The 8,485-nt window shown below is 41.2% G+C and overlaps 1 pseudogene; it reads right to left on the bottom strand.

The window, feature by feature from the left end:
• Positions 1–957: 957 nt before the first annotated feature.
• On the bottom strand, positions 958–1,835 carry LOC129688043 (AP-3 complex subunit sigma-1-like; annotated as a pseudogene).
• Positions 1,836–8,485: the final 6,650 nt, after the last annotated feature.

Here is an 8,485-nt window from a genome sequence, read left to right as displayed (position 1 = left end):
CAGAAGATTCGTGAAACACTGGAACTGCTTGCTTCTGGGGGATGAAGCTATGTAGAAGTGCAAGAGCAGCTTTTTATTGTGCACTGAAATTAATTTTGACAACATATGCTTTATTACTTTGAAAATTGTCTTTTATTGCTCAAAATGTTATTCTCGGGTATTCAGTGAGATGAATGAACTTCATAAAACTGTAAATGGCCAAAACTGACCCAGAAAGTAACATGTAGTTGCGAACTGACTAATGAACCAAGGATGGAACTGGGGAAATGTTAAAACAATTACCCTCCTCATTATTATTGCAGTTAAATGTTTTCCAAATTTTCATCAAATATTGCTTTCAAACAAGAAAATTCTTAGAGGCAGTGAATACGAGCAAAATAAACTCTATTCATGTGAAGTAATGTCACATACAAGAGGCATGTGTCAATAATTAAAAATTATTAAATAGTAAGTAATTTGTTTGATTATGTAGTAATCTCATTAAAATGTAAGAACTAACATTTATCTATATACTATCTGTTCGGTAAGAAAATCATTCTCTGACAAGGAGTTTGTCCTCATACTCCAAAATCCACCAATAATAAACAAAATTAAAAACCTTAAAAAAGACTTTTAATGTAATTCACTATAGATCTTTGACAGAACCTAGACTGTATTGGGAACAAAAGAAAAAGTGAGACATGTCTGTCTTCCAGAAATTTATATAATTGTTATATTTTGATTTTTTTTTTTTACTTTAGGAGTCCAGTTACCTTGGAGTTTATTTAAACTAAGGAAGAGGTCATGTTTTCATGCAATACATACTTGGTTCTTTAAATAACAGTTGTGACAAGCAGCAGAAGGAATTAGAGAATGCTGCACTTGTGATCCATACAAAACATCAACATCTTGGGTTGTACATAATTAAAGAAACATCTCACTTTTCGAATTACAGTAATAGCCAATATATAGAGGCATGCCTTTATGTGGGCATAGGAATGCAATTTAGAAAAGAAAAAAAATCACACGGGAATTACTCAATTTCTTTAAAACCACTGAGCAAGAAAAGCAACATCGAACTTCCATACTGATTTTATGCAGCTTCTATATAGTACCTTGACTTAAATCCAAGAGCAAAGTTAAGACTCTCCTCCTCTATTTTTGGTAAACAACTGCATGGTAAACTTAGATGACTTCCGTCTGGATTTAACCTAGGAGTGGCCTTTTTAATATTTTATTTAAAAGAGGGCAGGTTTGGCACTTTTATACTGATGTCACCAATGTTAATATTTCTTGGGATCTCAAGAAGATTCATATTCTTTACAGACGAGCTGGAGCTCCCGTTAAGCCAGCCTCAGATTTCTCCAGTTTATTTTCTGCATCAATTTGTGTGACAATCTCATTCACGTTGGTCTCCAATACCACTCCCCCATCACCATTTCTGCAAGAATATTGTGAACCTTGTCTAGATGGAATATTAAATCCAGTTCACAGACATTTTCAAAACATTTGTCTAATGTTTCCATAAATACTTGAGTTAGATCTAAAATGCCAAGTTCACTTTCTGAGGAATCCACACAGAAAACAAAATATAGTGTTGCATAATGTCTATAAATTAGTTTGTTGTCAGATCCTCCAATTAATGATCCTCCTTCTAGGAAATTACAAACATTCTCATCGAGCTTAGATACCAAATGGAAAGTCTCCCTGATGATTTGCTGTTGCGTATCTTCACTGTAGGGCTGGTAGAACTTGGAGAGCCGCGGCTTCCCGTGGTTGTTGAAGATGAGGATGGCCTTGATCATGGCTGGGCCGGGCCGACCAGGTGGGCGCTGGGGCCAGGGCGGGGGCGGGCATGCGAGCCTAGCCTCCGGGAGCTTGCTTGCCACTGCTTCCCCACCCTCCCCCTCCCGCCTATTTTGATTTCTTAAAAGCTAGAAGAAACTCTTCTTTATCATTTAACCAAAGATCTGAATGTTACGTAATTTGACGCCCACTCTTCACAAAATGACTGTTGAAATCACTCACTCATTGAGCAAATGACTTTGGAATGTTCGTAAACACAGAGACATGTGTGGATCAATATGAATAAGACGGTACCCATGAACTCAAGAGTACTCATGGTCATGATCAACAGATGCTGGTACACTCTTTATGATAAAGCTAGAAGCTTCACTTAGTAATTGTGACCAGAAGTTCCTCAGCTCTGGTGAAAATAGGGAGGTGGCCCAGCCAAGAGAAGGAAGCTATTGACTCACCTGCTGAGGGATAAAGGGAGAGGAACTCCTTTGGGAGATGAGCTTTCTGGGACCAGAAAAGGCACCTGTGAGGGCAGATGACAAATGGCACAGAACAATAGCATCCATAATGGTGCAAGATGGAAGAAAATCCCCAAGAGCAGAGAAATAAAGTCAGTCACAGACGTTAAAACAAAATACAACAGATAGCTTCAAATGCCGTAATTACGAATGCCGTAGAGACGCATAAAGACATGGCTATTAAATAATGCTCAGAGGGGAAAATAAACAGAGGACTATAACTAAGTTAAATGTCTGCAGACTGAGAACGGTAGACAGAAATTACAAAAAAGTGTTAATAGATCTAAAATCTATTTTAGTTTCTCTGGCAGTGTCACATAAGTTTGTACTTTTTAAAAATATATATCTTTTGTTGCTCCCAAAATAATCACTTTTGCTGAATCATAGGAGACACGTCCTGACTGAAAAAATTTTCAAAGGAACTCACATGTGGTTTTCTTCTTATCCTTGCGTCCGCAGATGTCCCTTTATTCTGGCCAGAGGAAGCATTTATAACGAAAATAGAAACTCACACATACAGACAGTTCTAAGTGAATTCAGTAGTCTTTTTAAAAGAACACATGACATTGGCAGGGGAAAATATTGGGCTAGGTGGGTGATGAAATGGTCAGGAGGGAATGGGGGAGTGGTCTTGATCAAAACAATTACTGCACATACGGAATTCTCAAACAATTGCAATGTGGAGGGGAAAAAAGGACACGCTCAATAAACCTCTTTTCATCAAATGCCAACAACAGCAAACAACAGTGAGGCTCTGTCTCCCCTGTAAAATCCGAGTTACTAATGAGTCTTTATAATTGGAAGATCGTATAGAAATCTAGTGTAGCGGATTTTAAATTCTGTCCCACTGGCTCAGAATTCCACTTCTTGGATAAAGAGATGACAAGGTGAACAAGTGAGTGCAACTTCTTTTGTCTCTCCTCCCACACCCCACCCTGGAACTCCAAACCACACGAATAATTCAATCAGGGGAACACCACACAAATATCTGGCTTCGTTCTGATGTTTCCAAGCACAGGAGAGTCAGATCCGAGAAGTCCCCAGGTTGGACATAGCTACCGAATGGGTGTCTGACAACAAGCCCAGCAATTAGCATCAGTTAAAACCTCCTCCGCAATCCTGATCCAATCCAAATATGGAAAACCTCTCCACAGAGGACTAAAGAGAGGCTGACAGATGGCCTTTGCTGGAATGCTTCCAGCTACTGAAGTGTCTTCGCCACAGAAGGCTCTCGCCCAGGGATTCGAACTAACTCAGGCTCAGGACAGATAATGCAGACCTAAGTGTGAACGGCCCCTGCTTCATAGTGTGCTTTCCCTCATTATGGTGAACTTGGCTTACCTTGCCAAGATGGGAAACGAGATTCAAAGTCGATTTGCAACAGTTCCTCAGTTTCTCCTTGCAGTCTGGGACCCAAGCCAGCGCAAGCATTGTACTCTTTGTGGACTTTTAGAAGCTCAAACCAGAGCAGAAAAATGTTTCTCTCTGTAGTCACAAAGCTAGACAAATACTAATCTAGAACCACAGGAGGCTGTGTTCTACTGTCCCGCAGTTGGTGCAGTGATGGTCCAGGTTGGAACGGATGAGCAACATTTCTTTAGCTCCATCCTCCACACCGCTGAACCTGTCACCTGAGTAGGGAGAGCTACCTAACCATAGTTATGCCCTCCGTGGATGCAGCCTTCCCACATCCCATGGCTCAATTACAGAGATGAGCGGGCACCTAGCTCCCCGGCCTCAATTCAAGACAACCTGAAGACCTATCCCAGGTCTTCAGGAAATGCGCCAAGGCCATTGTGAGGCCACTGCAGCCCATGTCTCTTTCCACATTGGCCTGCTTCCTTCCTTCCACTGAGCTGTCCTTTGAAAGGATGCTCTGAGAAAATCTCCAAGCTAGAGTCTGCTTTTCCAGATGACCAAAGTTATGCCTCTATGCAGGAATCTCATCTGTGAAAGGAAGGCAACTGGGCTGAGCCGAGACAACAGAGGTGATGGAACCCCAAAGCACCTTTGCCTCTCCATTTCTCTTCTCCCAAGTGCCCCCGCCTTGCATAGTTATGTATGCTTCCAAACAACTCAACATTCTGCTAATATGATATTCAGACAGGAATACAACTCTCTAAGTGTGGGCCTGGAGGGCTAGGATGGCAGAATGATTTTATACTATCCATACTTCCATAGTTTAGCTGAAGATTAGATCAGCTTTCTAGCAGCCCAAAAATGTGGTTGGTTTATTGGCGCTCATGTTTTTCAACCACTCCCATATTTCTTTCTGTCAAGGCAGCTCCCTCTCCCGGCATCCAAACATCTCCACTTCTCAAAGAACTGCCTACACTTTATGGCTGGCTGTATTTCTTAGCCACGTGCACCATATACGGGCAAAGTGCTGGGAGACCAGAGAGAGGCAAAAGTCTTGTTTTCGCAGTGTATAGGATGAAAATAATATGTATATAGAAGATGTATTTTTCTAAAATGGCACACACTGTTCACCCAACCCATATTCTGCCCTCCCTGGCAGTTTTAGAAAATGCCTCTTTCCCTGCATTCTGTTCAAAGTTCAGCTATTAGTCTCAGCATTTGCTTTAATACCATGCTGGATAGAGTCTTTCAAAGGCCCTCTGTGGCAGGCTCCTGTCCTGCTCCCTCATCCAATATCTATTCCATTTGGTTTTCTTAATGAGGATTGAGCATCTCACCCATGGTCCTGCTTCTTGCTTAGCTTCTTTAGGTGTACAGATTTTAGTATGTTTATCCTATATTATATGTCTAATATCCACTTATAAGTGAGTATATACCATGTGTGTCTTTCTGCTTCTGGGTTACCTTACTCAGGATGATCTTTTCTAGTTCCCATCATTTGCCTGCAAATTTCACGATTTCCTTGCTGAGTAGTATTTCATTGTGTAAATGTACCACAATTTCTGTATCTATTCCTCAGTTGAGGGACATCTGGGTTGTTTCCAGATTGTGACTATTAAGAACAAAGCTACTACAAACATGGCTGAGCAAATGTTCTTGTTGTGTACTTGAGCATATTTTTGATATATGCCTAGGAGTGGTATAGCTGGATCTTGAGGAATCACTATTCCTAATTGTCTGAAAAAGCGCCAGATTGATTTCCAAAGTGGTTGTACAAGTTTACATTCCCACCAGCAATAGAGGAGGGTTCCCCTTTCTCCACATCCTCTCCAGCATGTGTTGTCACTTGAGTGTTTGATCTTAGTCATTTTGATGGGTATAAGGTGAAATCTCAGGATAATTTTGATTTGCATTTCCCTAATGACTAAGTACATTGAGCATTTAAGTGTTTCTCTGCCATGTGACATTGCTCTATTGAGAATTCTCTGTTTAGCTCTGTACCCCATTTTTTAAAATTGGATTACTTGATTTGTTGCTGTTTAAATTCTTGAGTTCTTTATATATACTGGATATTAGCCCTCTGTCTGATATAGGATTGGTGAAGATCCTTTTCCAGTCTATAGCTTGTCATTTTGTTCTGTCTGCATTGTCTTCCTCTGTGGCCTGGCAAGGCTGCCACTTTTGTAAAACAAAGTGTCCTTGGCTTTACTGAAGCTTTTCAGTTTCATGAGGTCCCATTTATTGATTGCTGATCTTAGAGCCTGTGCTGTTGGTGTTCTGTTCAGGAAGTTGTCTCCTGTGCCAATGTCTCCTTCCCCACTTTTTTTCTAACAATTTTAATATGTCTGGTTTTATGTTGATGTCTTTAATCAACTTGCACTTTGTGATAAATATGGATTTATTTGCATTTTTCTAAGTAGGGGATAGAAAGACCTGAAGGGGACAGGAGCTCTACAAGGAGAGCAACAGAACCAAAAATCTGGGCCCAGGGGTCTTTTCTAAGACTGATACTCTAACCAAGGACCTTTCATGGAGATAACCTAGAACCCCTACACAGATACAGCCCATGGCAGCTTAGTCTCCAAGTGGCTACCCTAGTAAGGAGAACAAGCACTGTCTCTGACATGAACTCAGTGGCTGGCTCTTTGATCACCTCCCCCTGATGGGGAAGCAGACTAATCAGGCCACAGAAGAAGACAGTGAAGCCAGTCCTGATGAGACCTGATAAGCTAGGTTCAGAGGGGAAGGGAGGAGAACCTCCCCTATCAGTGGACTTAGGGAGTCATGGGAGGAGAAGAGAGAGGGAGAACAAAATTGGGAGAGGCTGAGGGAGGGGACTACAGCTGGAATACAAAGTGAATAAATTGTACAAAAAAGAAAGAAAGAAAGAAAGAAAGAAAGAAAGAAAGAAAGAAAGAAAGAAAGAAAGAAAGAAAGAAAGAAAGAAAGAAAGAACCTCTTTCATGATTGCTTAGTGTCCTCCAACATATGGAACCTTTAAACAGATCTAATTAATGTGTATGGTGCAAGCAACAATTGTCCCAAAGATTTTCATTGCTTAGAATGTACTATATTTGAAAATTATGTGTCCTGGTTGTTGAGTATCACTGAGAAAATTGAAATGGTTACAGATCTAAAGTTCACTATCTTTTAATTTCTAGCAATGAAATATGTGGAGTTGGATGGAGGGTTAAAGATCTAGTAGAATGCTGGATACCCATCCATCATCTGTCACTCCCACCTGGCCACCGTGGCAGGCACTGCTAATCAAATCCAGCATTCTTCCAGACCTGTATTGCTGTTCTATCCCCAGATGATCTTCTTCTCCAGAGTCCAAATGCTGTTCCATCTTTCTCAGAATATAACACCAGACACTTCCCTCCAATCAGCTGGTTCCAGAAAATGGAAAACAAGGTAAATTTTGCTTTCCTCCCCTGCTCCAGTCACTGCATTCTCCTAAATAGGCTCAAGTCCAGGATCCAAGTTTATATAATAGTAGATAATCAAGCTTCAATTCATTCCTAATTCAGTTCTCTGTTCACCTGCTCCATTCTGAAACTTATCCAATAAGTTTAACGTTATCAGCCTATGTAGACGGTCAGGTGTATACAAGTCTGGGCACCACACCAATAAGCATGTATTATATTACAGAATGGGTATGTAGTCATTTCCTTGTCAATCTTAAGACATGGAGCCCACTTATAGGAAAAAAGGGGGTGACTCTAGGCCTCTGGTATCCATGGGCCTTAGACATACACTACTAATAAAATGCTGACAAATGGAAACATGCCCTATACCCAGTGACTCATATCACTAAGCTAATCCCCACAGTGGCTCCACCTTGTTGTTGCAAACAGGAGGGAGAATGAGAGGAAAAGTAAATGCCATGTATGTCCATCTGTTTGGTAACCACAACAACCAGTCATAAATGGGAAGCAACAAACGGTTTTGTTCGAAACCATGACCTGGCTTCTAAACTGTCAGCTGGTGCCTGGGAGAAGCAAATGGCCTTTGGTCCACTTGAAACATTTGAAATTGTTCAATCTCCCCAGTGTCAGCACCATTTTCTTTATGTCTGAGAGAGAGAGCAGAGAGATGGAATCGACGGGATGGAAAACCACCCGTTGGCATGAGGTGGCCTGGGAGCCAGGCAGGAATTACAGGATGATGTGTCAGAATCCAGGAAATGAATGGAGCTTGCTTTGTCTTTGGCACAGAAGAACATGCCTGAAACTCCAGCCCTGGACCCTCAAGTCAGAACACCAAATCAGTATAGACTTTAGAGACACTAGCCCAGTGTCATCACTTACTAAATGATTATAATGAAGACCGGAGAGGAAAGGGACTTGGTCAAAGTCACACAAGTATGACTTATGTTTCTAAGAGAATTTTCTTTTTGAGAGATAAAGAGGCCTGAAAAACTTAAACATTGGAAACAACTGTAAACTTAAATAACTCATCCAGTGAAAGGGCACTTGGTCTGCGTATCTGTTCCCCTCAGAAAGCACATACTCTGTTGTCTGATCCAGTCTGGCACCAGCCCTGCCAGGTCTTCACAACACAACATAACGGGTCTTCCGTCTTCCCCAGCTCTAACGCTTACTCAGGCAAAGCCCTGGCTACCAAGTGACTCACTTTGGAAACAAACTGTGTGACTCAGTTTGTTCTCAAACCACTAGTCTAAGCTCCTGGAGTCTTCGGTTTTACTCTATCTACCAATAAGCTGGCATGGGAAGGACCCACCATATATTAAAAAAAATAATAATTAATTGAGCTGCAGATCTGTGCTAGACTGCATGACAGAAGCATAAGGTGAGTGACACTCAGTA

This window comes from Psammomys obesus, unplaced genomic scaffold (assembly GCF_907164565.1).
Source record: "Psammomys obesus unplaced genomic scaffold, mPsaObe1.curated_primary_1811, whole genome shotgun sequence".
NCBI classification, from domain to species: domain Eukaryota; kingdom Metazoa; phylum Chordata; class Mammalia; order Rodentia; family Muridae; genus Psammomys; species Psammomys obesus.
The sequence above is the reverse complement of the archived record's forward strand: the minus strand, read 5'-3'. Positions and strand labels throughout refer to the sequence as shown.